A 21,828-nucleotide genomic window follows, 5' to 3' on the forward strand; every position below is an offset into this window, starting at 1 on the left:
TGTTGAACATGAAAGAGTAAACTAGATATAAAGTAGTAACAAGATTAAATGGGTTATCTGATAAATTAGGAATGTATGACAGAGAAGATAAGCTTTGCTTTGAGGGCTAAAATTGAGAGGGCTAAAACATTTTGCTAAATATTTAAATATTCAACACTAAACTAATAACCCCCACCCCCAAACTTTTTTTTTCCAACAAAAAAAAAAAAACATATTTAAAATTTAGCTGAATCTTTGTTATATCTACAGGGGTTTCTTGGAGGTTTCAGTAAGTTAAACCAAATACCTTTTAAAACCATTATGAATGAAATTCAAGACCAACATGCCACATTACCAGAAACATTCAAATCAACATTTAAATGTATTAGAACCCACCTGTTTAGAGTTTCCTTCGATTAGTAGTAACGTGAACATTGATCAACATATTTGATGTGTATTTGCTTGATGATTTTGACAAAATGATGACATATGACAAAATATAATGTTTCATTAGTGATGACGGTAGGATGCTTTTACGATGAGAAGTGCATTGGACAGCCTTCTCACTCAAAGTGCTATGCAAATAAACTTTACTTACCATTTTAACAAAAAACCTTTTCATTATTATCAATTTAGCTGTCCAAGATTCGAGTGTATCAACTAAAAAAGATGAAATTAGCTCAGTATTAAAACACCCAATCAAAACAGCTGTCTTGCCAACACAACACTAATAAATGGCAAGATGCAACATCATCCTGCATATGTCTGAGCTCACTCCCTTTAGCACCAATGTCAGTGTAAAGGGTTTTGAGTTGCCAAGTTTTTCTTTATACAAAGTGACAGAGAGGGCTTTGAGGTGCAGTATGTAACTTTCATAAAAAAACAGAAGGCAGGGCTTAGCGCTGTCAAGCACCGTTCATGTGGCAATGCTCATGCGAGATTGGCTTAACTTTGACAAGAAAGATAGAAGAGTTTTAACTTCTGGAGATCTTGTCACACTCCTACTCTATCATAATATCATGATTTAAAGGGAACAAGAGAAAACTAAAATCGGCTAGATAAATCAATAGTTTACAGCTCAGCTCAGTCAAAACCCAACTTGAACAACAAGAGGTACTGACTAAAAGCAACTGGTTTGACATCGACAAGTTCACCAGAGATTTAGGCAAGGTATGAATAGCTGCATTTTTCCAAGCTGATCCAAGCCCATAAAGGAAGAAAGAAGTCTTAAAATTGAGGTATACTGAAAGCCTAAACTCATAGATTACTTGCTCCTTGACTCACACCAGAAACTAAAAATATAACCTAAAGAAACTGAAAAAAACTATTGAACTATCAAAGAAAAAAAAAAAACACGAAACAATTTTCTCAAATACAAATGCAAGATTTTCACATCATGATCAACCACACACCTACAACTCATGGAGAAGACAGCTTATACATTTTGGACAGAACGGCAAGTGGTTAGAGAAAGGAGTGTAGAGATCAGGGCAAACTGGGAAAAACCTACATTGACAGTTTGGTCCAGGTGTTAATTATAAACTGAACCTTATTTGTCTACCCACGTAGTCTCTAATCACTCACTTGAAACACCCAATACATTTGAACTGTTGTTCAGAAAGGTAAAACACAAACAGATGACAACAAATTAAATGAGTCAAAGTAACTAGGACAATATATCACTAGTATGAACTTTAGATACTGGTAATTTTCCCATTTGTTACATTTGCAGTTTTAGTTGTTTTCCAGGTACAAAAAGGAGCTGCCTGCCACTAGACTTTTCTGACGTATGCCTCACTTAATACATGCCTTTGGATCAATGGTACCTGCTTGACAATGACAACCAATAGTTTATAGCAATGGTTCCCAAAGTGTGGGGCGCACCCCCTAGGGGGTCACAGTGCCATTGCAGGGGGGGCGCGGGAAGCGGTATGGTTGAATGAAAAAAAACAAAAAACAGTTACACAAAAGTGTTTCACTGTAAAGATGGTTTGTAGTGTGTTTTGTTGCAACCTGAAGTGTGAAATTAACTTCAGTGGAGTTTGAAAAGAAAATATGTGTATAGGTTTATGTCTGGTTGAACGATGTGTGTGCCCAGTTGATTTTTTTTCCTTTTTGGGGGGGATTTTATTGTAATCCATAGGGGGGCCCAAAAAATCTTTGGGAACCACTGGTTGTCCCAGAAGAAAATCTAATATTCTACTCACTCTCAACATTAAGAAAATGCAGATATGAAACTCCAAGAAAATATCCCAACAAGAGGACCCTAATATGTTTTGGCTTAATTATGGTCTTGGCAAAGCCAAAGATTTAAACCACAATCAATGCAAACAGGGTGTACTAAAAAAATTGAGATGCATTAGGCATTACAAATACATGTGTTATTACAGAAACTTAAATGGACCTTGGAAATATGACTTAACTCATCCGTTTTGTTATTTTTAATTATTTGATTTAACTTAATGGTCCTGGTAATTCATGTAAGAGCTTAATCTTTCTTGTGGTGATATAGCCCCACACTCGTTTCTAAGGTAACAAAATGCCAGCTGATCTCCGCATCATTGGTGTGAAGAAAACTGATTTGCATGTGGAAACCATAAATGAGATGTTACAAATTAAGTAATGGAAATGCCAAGATATCATTGGCATTTTACACAGGGTCAGGGTCAGATTCGTGTGTCAAATCTGTCTTCTATATAAAGTAAACCAACGGAGTGCTGTTGAGTTTATGCAGCTGAAGTGTTGCTTTCACCTTTTCATGATAATATAGATTCAATTTTATGGAGGCTTTAACTAAAAACTGATATTCAAATATAATTTGTTAAAATTAAAACTATAAAGTATGAATTGGACAAAGAAAAATGTTAACACAGCTTGTCAAGACAAGCCAACAACGTACGAGAAAACCTTTGGAAAGTCATGGTGGGAGGGACATTACCGAAGATATGATGCTTGTCACCCTTCATCTGATCAATGCATGGATTTTAAAAGCCCTTCAAGAATGTCAGATCTACTTAATATCACATTATTCATCACAGATTATAGCTCTATAGGGTTTTTGTGACTTCAGAAGCAGTTGGGAGGTTTTTTTTCCCGTTGTGAAATGAAGTGGGCAAATATCACCTGAAATATAATTTGCAATATAATTTGCATACGGAGCACTGAATGCAAATTGAGCAGTAATTGAATGAAAGATAAATGTTTATTTGCCTAAAATTACACTAACAGTTATCAGTGAGGGCATGGCATGTTTAAAAGAAAAAGGTCAAACACATGATACTAAAAATGAGGGACTGAAAATAGCATTAAGACATTTGTAATGTGTGCTGTGCATTTTTTATAGTAGTAGCATGAAAACGTGAAAAAGTTATGTTATAGGGTACGAATACTTTTTGGAAATGGAGCTGACTTAACATCAGAGGGCTCGCCTGTATTTTCAGAGTGGAACTACTTTTTATGTCAACATGGCAAATGAGGAAGGTTACACAGGTCATGAGCCACTGTATTATTGATTCTGCAGTATTGTGCTGAAACATCCTTTTCCTAAAGTGTGGTATGAGCCATCTGCATAAGCAGCACTGCATCATGCCTCGAGACATTGAAGTGCAAACTGAAGACACTTAAAACCCCTCGTTTTGAAGCAATGTAAATCTTTTACTGAGAATTTCTGGTCATGTTAATGGGCAGAAGAGGTTTAGAGAAAGGTAACAGAGACACAAATACTTTATTATAGATATATGTGTGTGTTTTTATTTGTGTTGCTCTTGATGTCCAAGTCATGCAAAGTTTGTGTTTTCAAAAGCATGCTCTATCACACCGCCAAGTTGATTCTACAGGGAGAAAATGCATGTGCAAGCTTTCGCAAACTGAGCAGCTGGTCTCCCCTGTGGGAGTCATTAGCAGTGAAGCTCATCCTTTTGTCACACACTCCAGTGTCTGTCCCTCACCTCTCAGTCCAACCTCAGGGCCCCATCATGTTCTTTCTGCACACCTGGCTTTAGTACCTTCTTCTATCTGACTTCAAGGCTTTGCTGGCTGCCTGCTCCCATAGAAACTGAGCTAGATAACAAAAAAGAAAGGCAGAGAGGAACAAGAGAGATAGGGTGAAAATGGGAATTAAGATAGTGGAGGAATAGAGTACGAGAATACGGTCTCCTTTCTCAATAACCTATTATCCTGTATCCACATCCAATACATGGCGGTCTATTTAAGTTTAAGACAAAAAAAGGCACTAGTCCCCAATCTACATCTGTTTTTCTCCATTTATTCATTCATCCATCCATCCATCCATGCGTTTGTTTATCTCTTCTGTGTGCTGTCCGACACCAGGGGAGGCACTTCCTTTCTAATCTGGGTGTTACAGAGCAGGGGTAATTTCAGATATACAGACCCCCTTCTATTTGTATATGTCCACAAAAATCTATATATATTTACTACGGACAACATACCAACAAATGCTCTACCTTACCCCAGGAAGTCCCAGTACTTGTCTCCAAGAAAGCCCAACTCTAATCCAACTCAACCTTGTGTGTGCTTTTAAGATGGAAATATAAATTGTTTCTCTACCTGTACTTGTTCTTGGAAATCGATCAAGGCGAGTGGGTATCAGACTGGTTACAAAGGTGGCTGGAATTGGGCGTGACTGCTCTTGCAGAAACTATAGCAATATCTTCCCATTGTAGAAGCTATTTGTCTGATTTACAATGGACAAACAAGGAATCTAAATGATCCTGAGCAGAAGTAGCCAAACTAAAAAGACTGTTGTACAAACTTCAGTGGGCTGCACAGTGGCACAGTGGGCTCCACTGTGGCAAGACCTTCTTGCCTTCCTGAAAGGTAAGAGTTCCTGGGTTCGATTCCCGGCCCGGGGTCTTTCTGCATGGAGTTTCCATGTTCTCCCTGTGCATCTCCGGAGTACCTGGAGAGAATCCAATCAACCTGTCAGGTCCAGGTTGATTGGGTTCTCAAATTTTTCTTAAGGTGTGGGTGTGTGTGTGCATGCATGGTTGTTTGTCCTGTTTGTCTCTGTGCTGCCCAGTGATCGACTGGCGACCTGTCCAGGGTGTGCACCGCCTCTCAATTACTCAACAATGAATAACTGTTGTTAACAATTAGTTATAGTCAAAACTAGACACCTACTGGCACAAATACAAATTACTATGACAACAATAAACCATTTCTTTCGACTTCATTTCTATGTTCTCCATCATGTTGGTCTGCAGCTAAACATCTACAAAAGGATATTGAACATTATGATTGTGAATACTCTTTCAAAGCACTGTCTCGGAGTTATGGTCTCTTATATAGCCACTATACTCACTTGAGATAGTCTAGGATTACTCCCAAAAGGCCACACCTCAGAGGATCTGAAGAGAGTCAGCATAGATAGCGAATGAACTCCGCTTATGGATTTCCAGTCTGAATAAAGTGGCTCATTCCATTCAAATGGCTGTGACCCTAAAACAATTAACCTGGCAATTTGTCATTTTCTAAGGCATTGACTGGAGAGTTTGGGGAAATTGGCTAACCTGTCATCATCTTTCAATATGTGATGGGTCATGGAGGGGAATACAAATGATAGGCAAGCCTTTTCACCTTTGCTAATTATTTGTCATTCTTAATTTTCAAAATTTCACTCCAGCAACTGGCTTTTTTTAAACAACAGCTTTTACTGGCTATGTTCCCCGATTACTACCTCAATGCTTGACCTACAAAAGCAATATCTGCCTAAGAATCAGAGTCCTCTACAAGAATGCTAATCACAACTGCAACTACTGCTTGAGGAAGCAAAGCAATGCAGAACCTCCCAACTGGATGAATGAAAATACTATTGATTTCCTGTGGAGGCACAGTGCCAGACCCAATGCACAAGCACACAGGGTAGATCAGGTGTTAATGAATATCAATGTTAATCTAATGAAAGTGCAAAAGGGAGAGTGCAGGAATGCTGAGGTTAAAGCAAAAGGAGGAGGAAGATGAGCATTTGAAAGTCAAAAGAGTTCATGCATCAAAAATGTCTTGGTAAAAATGAACACACTTACTTACACCAAACAACCCATGTGTTCATTAGCAGAAAAACAGATCCTAATACCCATTGGGAGTGGGTTTTTTTTCCTCTTTTTACTGAGAAATATGGAACTTTGCTGTTATCACAGCCCTTCTTGTTCGACCTTATCCCCCTCAAGTACAGCAATTATCAGGGTGACAGGGTAAAACCTGTCATCTGAACACATACCAGGTCAAAACAGTGTCCTCGCTTTGCTCTGCACCCATTGTTAATTCTCTCCTATTTTACACCATTGATCTCCTGCCTCCCAGCCCAAGAATCGCAGTCTTTGTGGAGCTGTTAAGCTGCCCGGCAACTAGACTTTACGCCCTCTTGTTGAAAACTAAGAAATCAATTGTGGCCTCCCATGGTCTGCCAACAGGCTGAAAAGACATACATTTATTAAAAGGACCAAAGGTGAAGTACTTGATACAATAAGTAATGGATTTCACAAAGGACAACGGCATGCACAGGTATGCTGCATTTATATTATGGCATCTGATATTTTGCAAAGATATTCTCATCAAAACTCTAACACCGAGATGGAAAGCCAGGGCTTAAATTCTACAGATACACCTTCTTTAGGTCAAAAATACAATAGAAAACTGGAATTGTGTTTTACATTGGGCCCAGTAATCAAAAGCTCTCATTTACAAATTTACATTGAATTCACACTCAATGCAGCTGATGCTTCATTTTAATTGCATGCAATGTCTTGAAGCTGTTCTCTGTCTTGCCATGAGTTATTTGGCAGAGCCTTGTTTAAGGCTCACACAAAAAATGTCAGTTTACTTCCAAAATAGAATCTTTAACTTGTTAAATTAGCTAAAAAGAATTAGCATTTATCTGCGTAATGGCTGTAAACATGAAGTAAAAATGTATAACAAGATTACAGAGTTTGTTCGAGCCAGAGAATGTCAGATTGTGACAGATTGAAGTTATGTCGTTTTGCTAGGCCTATAAGTTTAAAGAAGTAGCGTCCCAACTTTTCCCTGTTTCTTTTGCTTTTCTATCATTTAAGAAAAGTCCAATTCAGCTGGTTGAAAATACTACATTTTAAGCTGGAAATCAAAGTAGCCTTTTATCAATAAGCCTTCTGTTCACAAACTACAGTTGACAATCTATGAGCAGCATATTTGTAAGCAGCTGACTGAAGGCCAGCTAACCCAGCAGACAGCCTGACTAATTTGCTAATATTGGCTTATTGTACCTGTGTCTGAGAGCAGAACACCAAGAAACGTATAATGACCTCCTCAGTAAGATCTCAAAAACTACTTCTAAATTTAGAATTTCAATAACTCATTTGTCTGATAGCCGCAACAAGCTAATTAAATGATATAACTGTAAATAGTTCAAATAAATGGATAGGCAAAAAACTAAACTGCTTTTAAAGTATCACTTTAAATTACATGAAAGGTAAAAACTAAGTCTAATGGTGTCAGACATGAACTGTCCATTCCTTTAAGATTTTATACATGGTTACCTTGGCAACTGGGTAAGCAGATGAACCATCACATCCTTCAGGTCCTCCTGGGGGACAGCCAGGAACTTCCAGGTCAGCTGTTGTCGTCCTCTCTCCAGTATGTTTAGGGCTTCCCTCTCACCTTCAGCACTGCCAAAGGAAAATGGTGTCAGAAACAGTAATTTGGGTTCTTTCAGCTTCAGTGCAAAGGCCAGCGGCAAGTTAGATATGCTGTAAATTTGGCAGTTGAAACTGCAACTGTGACAGCTGTTTCCTTATCTATCAAATGTTTGACAAACCTCTTTTGCTAGGATGCTCAGGCTTAGAAAGGCAGAAGGGTTACACAACAAAATAATGTTGCGACTTTGTCCACATATGCGGACGGAGTCAGTCATCTGACTACACAGATGGTACACAGATGCTAAGGAGAGGAACACATCTCAGCTGCAGCTGCAACACCACACAGAAACTGCCAGTAGAATCTTGCGAGCAAAAAGGGCACAGCTAAGTTTGTGAAGGATAACAAACAGAGCACAGCAGACAATTTCCGCCTGGTTCATCAGAGAAGAAAAATTCTGGATAGAATGCGTTCTCTTTCAACTATTTCATGCCACACTTCACATGAATGGGATTTGCATGCAAACTAAAAGTCCTCTTCTAGTAGCCAGCCACTGCTGAACAGCACAGATCAAACAGAGTCTTCAACTGCTGATAAGGCGAAAAATTCGACAAAAAAACCCAGAAAAATTTAACAAACCCACTTTTAAATGAGCGTGATGAAGTATAAGAACATGAGTTTGTGCAGACAAATCAATAATAATAAAAAAAATCTTGTGTCGCGTACTTCAATATCAACCCTGCTTTGCAGCTTTGCAGAGGTCCGTTTCCTAGCATTTCCTTTTAATAATTCTCTTAAACAAATTGCTGTCAACATGTAAAAGACATCAGGGGTTAATGCTGATAAAATCATTCGCGCATTATTGGCTGGTTTTAAGTTGTTGGTTTTATAGTCTGACTGGATGATTAAACTCCTCGCAATGAACGAACCTTTGCACATGAGAGGTATTGCTGCCAAACCCAACAAACCAAAATGCCTGCTATACACCTGCTAATTCTATAAAAAACAAACATATTAAGTCCATATACATTTAATTAAGATACATTACCACTGCAAACATAAAATTAGTCACATAAACACCTAAAATACGTTCAATGACACCTTCCTCTCAGTTCAATATGAATATGGTTTTGTATGCCAAATCTCAGCAGAGAACAGCCCAATAAAATGGGCTTGAAAGTACAGACAGTAAGTGCTTTTCCTTTCAGTGATTTAACAAATGAGAAAAACAAAAATAGTGTATAAATTTTTGGCACCTCATTTTTTTTCATGGCATCCATGACAACACTGACTTACCTACCGTATGTACAAATAGCATTTTAACAAAAAAGGCACAAACTGACAGCAGCTTACCTCTATTTGGCCACACAAGAAATAAACGAGATACTTTGAATACCTTAGGTGTTTAACTAATAGTTGAGGGTTTCATAATGAAGCAGCTTGATTCACTGATTTCATAGCAAACAATGTTTGATTCAATATGTAGTTTGATTTGACAAGAACGATAGAAATGAAACTATGCAACTACCTAATTATTAGACACTTTTAAAACATTGGTCTGACTAGTAAACTTTTAAAATACTGGCATCCAGCTAAAAGAAACAAGTTGCCTTTATGTGATATTAAAATATAATAATAACTGTAATAACAGTGAGGCAGATCAGCTGCGCTGGCAATTTTCTATCTTGGCTCCAAGACAAGCCCTGCACTCAGTAACCCTGTAAGGATGCATCGCTCCAAAGATGTTTGGGGCATCTGTACCGGTAATAAAATAAGCAGAGCTGGTAGAAAGAAAGGGAAAAAAAGTTTCTCAGAGGTTTTGGAGCTCCTCGCCTGACATATATCCTGAAGCAGGTAAGGCTGAGACACCAGCAGACCTCCGCATTAGCAACATGCCCCCGCCCCCAGGTCTGTCATAAGGTCAGCCTTGCTAATTTGTAGTTAGCTTGTGTGTATTTTTAACACCTCCACCATCCTGCAAACTCCCTAAAGGCAACTTTGTTCAGCTTTTCACAAAGAGTATAGGTTAACTAGAGGAATAACTCTCCACATTAAAGATTCGGGAGAATTTTTTATTTAGTTTTTTTGATAAAAAGTACCAAAGGTTTCTCATTACTGAATCGATTAAATTTAATTCACAAAAAGTGATGCAGCTAGATTAAATCCTGAAAAACTGCATCTTTTCATAGCTGCTCCACCAATGCATTTCTATTCTGCACATGTATTGATGGAAATGGATTAACCTCAACATCCCTTTTCTTTCAAATATCATCCAAATAACTGGCAGCTTATCTGATCTGTTATATTACAAAGTGTGGATATGTTTCTATGTCTTTCCAAGGTCATTCATGTAAAAACACATATGATAAATAAGACTATCTCTTGAGTAATATCGCTTTAAACTGATTTTTTAAGCTATGTTCTCCACTGACAGTGAGAGAACATCATTCATAAAACATGTTCAGCCTTCAACTGGATTTTTACAGACAAAACCATTTCGAAGTGTATAAATGTGCATCCATGGTAATCAAATTACAAAAGCTGTTGAAAGAAGGTTACTCTTCAGAGGTTTCACGCTCAAGTGCTGTAAAAACAGAAGGGCCTGCTAGAGAGGTACTACTTAATCGCATTAAAGTATCTAATTCAATTTGAATTTATATTTTTTATTTGGGGAGAAAAATCATCAGCTTAAAATTCTGCCCAGATGGTGCCTCAGCTAAAAGGTCAGACCTAAGCATCTTGATTAAGAAACAGAGTTAACAGGAAGATCTGTTACTCCCAAGAGCTCCAGGGTTGGTTAAGTAGATAAAATATGAGAAAAAAAATATATGATGCTCTTGAATAGTTGGGGCTCCCTTCTACTTCATAACCTCCGTGATGTCAAGGAATGTTCAAAAGCAAAAGAAAAGAAAAATCTGCTCTTTAATATCTTTAAGTGTGTGTGAATTTATTACAGGTGGAATTGTGCAAAAAAAGAAGAATACATGTGCTTTTATATTTCAACCATCCATTCCCACATCATTATCCAACTGCATTAGTCACCCAGCTTTACCTTACCAATCAATCCAAAACAATATCCTTTATTTGAATAAGCAAAGATTTCCAAATGTTGTTTCTTTAAACCAATTTCAACCATCAACTACAAAAGCCACACCCACTAACCCAATACATATAGTGCGCCTGAAGTGGGTAACATAATTCTCTACAATGCGCCCATACATTGTAAAGACATTAAAGCCACTAAAATATTTTCAATACAGTTGAAGCCATAAGTTAATATACAGAATAAAAGAGGAAAAACTTCCCACTGCCTAAGTTACATCAGGCCAAACTTCTTTTGTTTTAGGTCAAGTATCTTAAAATTACCAAAATTATTTAGATTTGCTTAACGCCATACAGTCAGAGGTGTTAATTTGTTCCCAAAGTCATGACATTACCATGAAGACTTTCCTTTATTAAAGAGACAGTAAATATTTATGTATGTACATTTCAAATTTTGGAAACATTAATAAAATCTCTAGTGGCATTTAGCAAATAGAAATAATTTTGGTAAATTTCTAAAAATAAAAAATAAAAAAAGAAAGAAAGAAAATGACAAAACAAGACAAGTCTGGACTGATTTAACTTCAGATAATTAGAAAATAACTTATATGTGTCTTGTTATTTGGTGCAAATAAACTTCTGGTTTCAGCTGTATGTGGCGAGATAGCCTGGCATTAACAGTGGTGTCCACAACAGGCAGCCAGCATAGCACTGCTTGCTGTATTCCTAAACACAGGTATTTGAGAAAAGTACAGACGGAACTCTCTAGACTCAACTGCAGACTTTACTTCATAAATACACAGTCAAAATGAATCTTATAGGGTTTATACAGCCACAAATACAAACCGAGGTGACTCCGTGGGTCATAACAAAGGGATAAAATGGCGACAACCTGAAATGGCCGTGACACAAAAAGCAAACGGCACCAAGCTGCAATAGAATTCCGTCTAATTCCCTCTATTCAACTGAATTCATCCCAGCGCAATCCAATTACAACTTAGTCCAATACAGTCAGGTTCAGGTTTAAATCCCATTTCAGGTTAAATCCAATTTCATATCCTCCAAATATACCACCACACAAGACAATGGAATCAGATGTAATAAATTTAACCAATGGCCTTAAGAAAAATGTTGTTCATGTAAGACAGCCAATTTGCATCACATTTTCACTTTGATTTAGTCATTAGGGCAGGCATGTCCAAAGTCCGGCCCGAGGGCCAATCACGGCCCGCGGTCAGATTTCATACGGCCCGCAGCTTCGGTCTTATAATGTATTATTTATGGCCCGCCTGCACTGTGAAACAGAATAAAGAAATCATAAAACTTGAAACTGTAATTCCTCCTTTCACCAAATGGTGGCAGCACCACTTTAATACTATCAGTCTCTGCCTCCGTGCAGCGAACCCCTCTCCACTCATTTCTGCCATGGCCACTGCAAAGAAAACAAGTTTACAGTGAGGGCCGCCGCTTTCAAGAGAGATGGGAATTATAATACTTCTTCACTGAAAATCAAGGCAATTGTGCTTGTCTAATTTGTGAGACGGTTGCCTTGTTTAAGGATTTCAACGTAAAGAGACACTACCAGACTAAACATGCTAACACATACAACAAGCTAACAGGAAGTGACCGTGCTGAAAAAGTGAAGCAACTCCAAGCTGCACTGGCATCACAACAGCGATTCTTCATGCGGACCTGTGAGTCAAAAGAAAATACCACCAAAGCAAGCTACGATGTTAATGTTAATAGCTAAACATGGCAAACCTTTTGCTGAAGATACATTTATCAAAGACTGTGTTATGAAAATGGTGGAGAACATTTTGCCCTGAGAAGAAGCAAGAATTTGCGAATGTTTGCCTGGCAGTAACAGTGTGGCACTGAGAGTTGAGGACATGAAACTGAGTATTTTGAACGGTAACGTCTGTCACTATCAGCAGTGAAGAGCCAATCGAACATTTATGGCACTTATTTTTATTAAACTCTTGAGTAAGATTTGGTTATTGTTGATGTTATGAACCTGTAGATGTGACAAACTATTACTTTCTGAAAGATATTGTAAATGACGAGCAAAATTCACTTGTTTTAAGATTTAATAACAACAGACAACTTTGCATTACTTATAACTCCTGTTTAAAATGTTCTTGAGGCAAAGATATTTTTAAACTCATGTAAATTTAAGGTATTTCATACAGTTTGTTCAATGTTATCTGACTCCAGATATGAATGAAAGGCAGAATTTGTGTTTTTAGAGTTATTCTCATCTGCCTGAGTGGCTTATATTTGGTTATTTTGTCATTTGAAAAATAAAGATAATTGTGACAATGAAAATTGTTTTATAACGGTGTGTATTTGCATGAAACTTTTGTAGTTAAAAAATGTCCGAACAAACTATTGGGCCCCGGGCATCTTCACTTTATCAAATCTGGCCCTCTTTGCAAAAAGTTTGGACACCCCTGCATTAGGGTATACTCAAAGAAATGCACACCTGCGAAATAAATGCCTTGAAAGTTGTACAGACTAATAAGGATGATAAATTACTTTTCATACTTTGTATTCCCAAAAGACTGAAGTCTTTTCTTTTCCAACATACTGAAACAGCATTCTGTAACAATTTAAAGCTGGTGTCACACCATCCCACTTTGCCATGTCTGCTAGCATATCCAGAGTTTCAATTCATGTTTTATGTAAAGATTCCATCCTTTTGCAGATTTAACTTGCCACAGTCCAGATTCTTTTACATTCAGCATAAAACATGAAACACTAAAGTTCACCATGAATTATTGGCAGCTCTTTCTGCAGTGTACATGTTTTAAATATGGATGGAAAGATGCAAACACTGAACGCAAATGACATGGAAACCCAACAAATTAAATTTAAACAAACACAATCAATTTGCGCAAAAAAGGAAACAAAACCAATAATTAGCAGCCATTAAACAATATCTCCGACAGGTTTTATACATCTAGGACATAAACTGTCAGGCTTAGCTATTTATCAATCTACAACAAATCACAGAATGTAGCACGTAGCTACGCACTAGCTTGAAGTGCTGCTTTCGAGAATGTAACTCACCGGAGAGAAGAAGCTCGGCAGACCATAATGATTCAACACACATGAAAAAATTATTTTCCTTATCCTTGATATGAAAAGTGCCAAAAAATAAAGCTACAAATTACATTTCTTCAACAAAAATCCTCAAAGAAATGACAACAGACACAACCCCGCTAACTTCTTCTTGGTTTTCGTATTATTAACAGCTTCTTACTTCCATCTAGCGGTTATTTTTGGAACTGACTCAGATTCACTATTAGTAAATTAAAAACGATTGTTCACAATTAGACAATATTATTGTAATACTTTCGGTATTTATTCCAGACACTGAAAAGGAGAGTATTCTAATCCTCCATGAACATGCTAAAAAAAACTGAGTTAAAGTTAAAGCCAGTAGAAACAAAGATAAGATGAAATAGACTACGGGAAGCACTAACTGAAATTATACATCTCAGAGTGGATTCTTTTGCGAAAAGGCTGTGGTTCGGTTCTCACCTTACTTCTAAATGCCACACTTGATCCAACATTCTTTACTGTTGAATGAATTGGAAAAAAAATGTTAGTCTGACAAACTACTAAGAGTACTCACCTTTGTCTGGTCAGGCACTTTTTACAGTTTGCTTTTAAGCTCCAAATTGTTTCCAATTGTGTTTTATGTATCCCTCTTTAGCCTTTGGTTTTATTTACTTATGATCTCAAGCTATTTTGTTGTTGCTATAAAAATATTGTGCTAGTGTTTGTACTCTCACATTATGCCTCTACTGGTGAGGACTCTTACCTCTTCTGAATCAATCATGATCGGTGGTATGGAAAAAGCAAACCTACACCCTGCTTGAATACAAAGAATCTAAAAATGTACTTAATTCAGGATATAACATGAACCTCTACAGCGACTCAATATAGAAAGTGTTAAGCATGACATATCATTCTATACCACAAAATCTTATGCGAGTATTTGATCTTATTGTTTAATTCTTTTAAAAATATTGTTATAAATAATATTTAAACAGTAATTGGGTGTTTTTTCAACACTTGAAATAATTGTGTTTTTCAAATTTTGCAATTGAAACAATTAATTATTTTGCATGTTTGTTTAAAATGTTACTGTTAATACTAATGTGGGGTTATATAGTAAGCATCTCATACCCACCATTCCTATAAGAAGTTCATAGAAAAGTGAAAAACAAGTTTGCCTTCAGGTATCAGACAATGGAAACTAAGACATTTTTCTGTCTCCCCATAGACTGAGCCTTGTTTTTTATAAACCCAAAACTTAGCTACTTGCTGAAATAATCATCTTCTATGCGAGTAAAATTTGCACCCAGGCAAATTTCTCCATGTCCTGGTTTTTATATAGTCATGCTACATCGTGTCATTAAAAAGAAGTTAAACCTCTGAGGGAGACCTCTTCCTCTGTATATGTACACAAAGCTAGAGCACAGCATGGTGTGTTTGTACTGCTGTTTTTATTCATGTTTAAAGAATATCCTGCTGAGAAGAGCGCGAACACATCCGGGCTAATTGCGGCTTCTGATGTCATGCTAATTGTCGGGGCTGCAGCCTTTACACATGTGTAACCTCAGGTTACATAGATCTTGTTTGAGAGAAAATGTGAATTAGAGGGAAAATGTATCAATGTTACATTTTAGGGGAATGTTTTTTCTGCTTCCCTATCTAATTCCCTTTTCACACTCCAGCTCAACCAGTCTCTGGAGAGATTAGCCAACTTTTTTTTCATATGCTCAAACAAACAGATGGAAGAAGACATATATGGGAGGCAGTCATATAAAAAAAGTAAATGTATCTCCCTCTGGAGGTTATTAGGAGGTGAGTCAAGAAATAGCTGCACTTACCTCCAGTTTTTCTACTGTCTAACCCCTATGTGGCAAGTGGTGTTTTATAAAACCCCTAATAAGAGCGATGGGTCACGAAACAGTCCCATCAAACTATTGAGATGTAGGACATTCAATTTCTTGAAATTTCAAACAGCTACACATGCACAGCTCTACTAAAAAAATCAACAAAACTGCAACTCAAAAGACTGCAAAGACTCAGTCATACTGCTTAATCTATTGCTATATTAGGCAGAAAATTTACCTTACCTCAGCATGCTATGTGCTTGAAAGTGAAACTGATATGATCTACATTCAAATTAATTCAGCAAATAATTGTCTAATCACTTGCGGGTGTTTATAGGGTATTGAAAATTTTTTTCTGACCGTTTGTTGATACTTTGAAGTACACAACACAACAAAAAGAGCAAATATAATACACCCCATCAAGACACAGAATAAGTCCACTTCCAGTGTTACTTAAGAATTTTCACACAAGGCTTAAGGTTACACAGAATCCATTTCTGTTCTTCGTGCTTAGGCCTACTCAGCACTATGATGCTAAATATGCCACTCCACACTCAATGCAGCAGTAAAAGTGACAAGATAGAAAATAGCATGGCAGATGCAGATGCAATTTCTGTTAAGCATCGTTTGTAACCAGGATTCCCTTTGAAAAGCTGGATTTGTCTTTTGTGTAAGTAGAACATAGCAGCCAGTTAGCCTGCTGATCATTGGTGTGCACCAAAAGGGTTCCCTATATAAGCTCCACACAACATAGTAACTATTCGTAAAACGTTACTGACAGCTAAGTTCTTCGCTGTCAAACTGTTTGCATTGAGTTTGACTAGTTTTTTCCTTTGAGGTGTTTGTCAGGTCTCAAGATTACTGCCAATTTTTTTAGGAAAAAAAAATAACTCTGTTTTAATGAGATATGTTTTATCTCTGTGATGTTTTTTTTCCTCATCTTTCATCTGTTTACCTCTTGTCCAAAATAGTACTAAAAAGAAGTCTTACCGCTAATTCAACAAACGAACATGATCTAAAGCTCCAGCTGTTAAAAGTAAAGAAAAAACATTAAGCAAAGACCTGACACAGGACACAAGATTTACATAATCCTCCATCCGAGTCGTGGATTTTATGCCAAGTCTTTGCTGAGGCTCACTGGAGATGAAATTGGTTTGAAAAATACTGCTTTTGTTTATGAAACTTTATATCTTTGGCCATTTTCATAAAGACAAATGGGAAAATAAGAACAAGTTTTCACTCGGTGCAGTTCCAGAATAGTTTGTTTCTTGTGCTGAAGTTTCTGTACACGGAATAATATGTCTGCCCCCTGGAGTGTTTCTTTCCTTGGCTGGGTGCTGTGAAGTGGTATCTCTATATCATGAAACAAATCAACATCCCCTGATGTATTTTTATCTTGGCCATCTCAGTCTTTTTTGTCAAAACTTTACATTTGGACACTTTAGCTGCAGTTTTCGATTTCTGAAGCCAAAGTTTGTCTTTTTTTTTAACCGTTTCCTCGCCTGCATGTTTTGAGCTCGAAGCAAATTCCAATTTGACATTCACTGATCATAGATTTTAGTGTCGATTTTTGGTCGCTAATTTTGTAAAGATCTGATCTGATGATGTCAATTTCCACCAAACTGGACCCTCTTAAGCACTAGAAATTAGAAGATTGAAGAAATAGTTCTTTCTACTTTTTGAATTCATTTGATATGTAATTATTTTCACAAAATGTAATAAATAAAAAAAATCATACTGAAAAAAGTAAAGGAGAGAGCAGACAGGTTTCCCTGTCTTAAAATCTAAAAAATATTGTCTGTGATCAATCCTTTATAATTAATGTTGGGGCCAGAGGTAACATAACACTATGTGGAAAATAAAGCTTTTTAAACAAACACAACATAGAGAACAAGGTGACATTTCCTACCACCTTTAGCAGCATATGTTAACAATTACCTCAGTTAGCTATGTGATGTTAACATCAATGTAACCTCTTAGCTTTAGTGTTGTGCATTTCCAGACTAACATCCTCCTCACCACCAAATTTGTAGTGTCCAACCAGCCAATTTCAAATCAAAGCTTTTGAAGCTTAAAATGTGTTTTCTTGGTGAATCTTTACTTACAAATGGACAGTTCTACACGGAAAATGGTAAAATCTCAGAAAAACTGCAGTGAACTCATATTTCTTAGAATAGAATCTCAAAAGCAGTAAGCAGCTCATTTGAAGAAATGTAGCAGTATCCAAAATTTAAAGACCTACTTACATCCGCTATTTTCTGCAACTCTCTGGTTATCAAAAAAAATTCACATGGATCCAACTCTTTCATTGTCTTTTTTTTCCCAGTTTGCAAAGGCCACATGTTGCAGTAAAATTCTTATGTGGTTCTGTACAACCATTCACTAACAGAGGGGAAAAAAACGTAAATAAAATTACTACTCTCCATAGCTGATCAAAATTACTCGGTTCGAATTGGCACACAGCACACTACAAGACCAAAACATCTGAAGCAACTAATGTTTTCAGTTTCTCAAAATCGCTTCTAACCCTCCACAATGTGGATTACAGTTTCACCAAATTGGATACAAAGTCATTGCCTGCACCTCATTCAAACTGGGATATGGATGGAAAAAGATTACTGCAGATACAGTCACCCAGCCTGCCCCACTGATTCAGGATTTCATCCCTCAGCATGATTAAATGGGAGACTTTCACACCCGATTTGTTAATTCATCAAAGCGCCGTCTTGTGCAATATAAAAGTTGAATTCATCACATTTTGCTCGGTTTCATGTAGGTTTGAATAAAACTCAAATGGACACACATTGCATATTGGTCTTTTAGTGAAGGTGCCTTGCCAGAGGATCGGTGCATTAATATATTACGCAAGTCAAGAGGTCTGCAGTTAGAAAGAGTGGGACAAGGAGAGACTGTGTGTCTGCTGAGGTGGTGACAAGCCACATAGTGAATGCAGATGGTAGAAAGGTAGAAACAAATCTCTGCTTAAAAGAGAATTTATGAAGTACCAATCACATGTGTGGCATTTAAAACTGTCAAAAAGATTGTGAATTGAAAGAAAAGCTATCAAAAGGCATTCAAGCAATTGTAATCAGTCCATGTTAAAAAAGAAAACGTCAAGTTGAGACTTGGCTCTAGTATCTGTCCTTGGCTATCTGTTAACACCAGGATAGTGCTATATACAGGTGTGAACACACTTGAGACTGATTAATGACAGGCTCGTTCAGACCTCTGTCCTTGGACACACTTAAAGATCATTCACCGAAGAAGCATGGCTCCCCTCAAGCAGCACAGCATTTACAGGTTCAAACCTTTAGTGTGCCTGTTCTGGCGGTGAGGTCACAAACAGTTTATGCTCCTTTATGTCCTGATCGTATCACGTGCGTTAAATAAAAAACACAGCCAGAGTTTTGTGGCCTAAAATAAATCCGCAGAAATACAACTTAGAAGGACTGGGCCATATGGACAGAGAGCTTGGGATTTTGATGTTCATGGCAAAAGGGAAAAGTTTTAAAATAAATACAATAACACATGAATACATTTTAAGAAACTATTACTAAAAAAAACGAGGGTAACACTTTATTTGAAGGATTGTGCATAAGACTGACATGAAACTGTCATAAACATGACAAAACACCTGTCATGATCATGAAGGCGTCTTCATGAATGTTTACAACTGTCGTCATGAAGTATCATTTGGTAAAAAAAAAAAAGACACTTTTAATTCAAAGTTGCACTAAAAGTTGCTTTAAAAGTCCATTAAAAGTGTAAACTTTGCAATGTTTGGTCAATAATGACAATATTAATGCAAAACTCTATTAAACTTTGCATTAAAAATGTCCTTATTAACCAAATAACACTTCATGACAACACTCATAAATATTCATGAGGACTCCTTCATGTTCATGACCGTTTTTGTGTCATGTTTATGACTGTTTCATGTCAGTCTTATGCACAAACCTTCAAATAAAGTGTTACCAAAACTAGTTCTGCCAAAATGCACATTTAATACTTTTTAATGAAACCAATTAGTGGTTTTAACATTTTACCTAAATGACAGCTGCTTTGGATAGAATGCATCCTTAGTGTGAGGATAAAATACAATAGTATCCATCCTCCATCCATTTTCTAACACCCTTGTCCCTAGTGGAGTCGGGAGGGACGCTGGTGCCGATCTCCAGCTAACATTCTGGGCAAGAGGTGGGGTCACCGTGGACAGGTCGCCAGTCTGTCGCAGGGCAACACAGAGACATACAGGACAAGCAACCGGGCACACACACACTCACACCTATGGAGAATTTAGAGAGGCCAATTTACCTAACAGTCATGTTTTTGGACTGTGGGAGTCCAAAAACTTTGACGAAGTGTACAGCAACAAATGGCTCAAAGCGACTCGCACCAGTTTACACATTCACAGAAACGTTCACACAGACAAACGTCAATGCAAGCACACGTCTCCAAACACAAACAGATGCAGAAACAAACACTAGCAAACACTGTGGGAATAAAGTAGTAGTGAAAAGAAAATACACAACCAAATTTGTATTTTGAACATAAGCATGGGTTTCGAGTTGTGCATTTTTGAAAACATTTCCATTACAATATTTACTGTCATTCTGTGTGCATCTAGTCATGATCACATTTATTTTTTCTTTTGCCATTAGACAACAATTACACACGCCGCATTTATCAGCGCATGTTCTGCCATGGTCTGTTGTAACCTGCTGTGTCGATTCCTCAACCTCTCTGTCTGAATAATCATTTAGTTCAAGTGACTTAGTGTATTAGTAATTCCACAAAAACACCAGTAGACCCTGATGATGTCTTCTTCATTCATACAGGTCAGATTTCGGTGAAAAATGTGAACCCTCATATTGAAAGGTGTCCACCAGTAGCTGAATCAACCAGGTTGTTTGTAAATGCCTAGTCTTAACAGGGAAATGGTAAAAAAGGGAGAAGGATTTATCAAGAATAGAAAATTGCCAGTACTCTTGCTTTATTTATTTTAAGCAACATTTCAGTTGAAAATACAAAAACCACCAGAATGTACTACTTTGTTAGGCAATTGTAGCCATGCAATTTTATTGGCAAGTATGTCTTTGCACTCACAGGAACATCATTTAAAGAGTATTCAGTGTGTAAAATACATGGTGAGGTAGGTATTTTTGGTTATCTTGTTTCCCTTTCATTTGCTGTCTAATTTGACTCGTAACAAGGTTTTATAACAGCCATTAGAAAGTAAATTTTCTTGGTTAAGCTTGACACATTAATGCCCAGCCATTCAGTTGTTGATAAATGGACACTCAACTCTGGTTATTATGATGAATGGGAATTTCATACAAGCAACAGTGCCAGGTATGAAAAGGAATAAAATACACCCGAGAGAAATTCTTCCTGAAAGTGCCGCCAATGGCAAATTGGACACGGATGCCTGTACAGTCAGTTGACATTCACAGTATTGGTTTCTATTGGATTGCTGGACTTGCTTGTTAGTAAGGGCCAAGGTGTTGGAGGGGACTTTGACAAAACAGGAACTGGAGAGAGAGAAAAGAAGAAAAAAAAAAGCAGCCAGTAAATAGGCCAGCTGTTACCATGGCAAAATCTACAAAAATGAGAATCCCTGACCTTTTAGCCATCAGAACAGGCTGTTGGGTGTGTGCTGAATATGCGACAACAGCCATCAAATGCATCACACTAAGCATATTATCATTAGATAATTATAAGAGGAGGCTCTGTGGATGGAGGTTGCAGTTGCTCAGTCTGGACTGTGCCTGATCAGTGGGTTATGATAAGTAGCTGAGAAAAAAGAAAGTAAATGGAGCCAAAAGGAGCAGAGAGGTACAGAGGCAGGGGAAGTACAGAGTAGGAAAGTTAATCACAACCATCTCAACTGTATAATAAGAGACGGGCACAGGAATAAAAATAGTGAACACGAAAGACTAATGGAATTCATTTTAGAGTATTTAACCTATTTCACAGAGAATCCAGGCAGGGTAATCAATTAAAAGTGCTTTTAGCCCAGACCTCAACTTCAATTACTCTGCAGCTGTGATTATTCTCTGACATGATACCTTCCTAGATATAGATATCTTATTAACTACATTAAAATGTTGGCCCTACACTTATACTTATGCAATACACTACAGCAGTTGCTAACATTCACCGAATTATTACGACAATGTCTGCCTAATAGGCTATGTGTCTTCAAGATGCTCTAATAAGACCCATTTGTAGCTTAAACATTCCAGTTAGATATTTTGTAGCAGATCTGTATTAA

Source organism: Xiphophorus hellerii, chromosome 13, assembly GCF_003331165.1.
Source record: "Xiphophorus hellerii strain 12219 chromosome 13, Xiphophorus_hellerii-4.1, whole genome shotgun sequence".
NCBI lineage: Eukaryota > Metazoa > Chordata > Actinopteri > Cyprinodontiformes > Poeciliidae > Xiphophorus > Xiphophorus hellerii.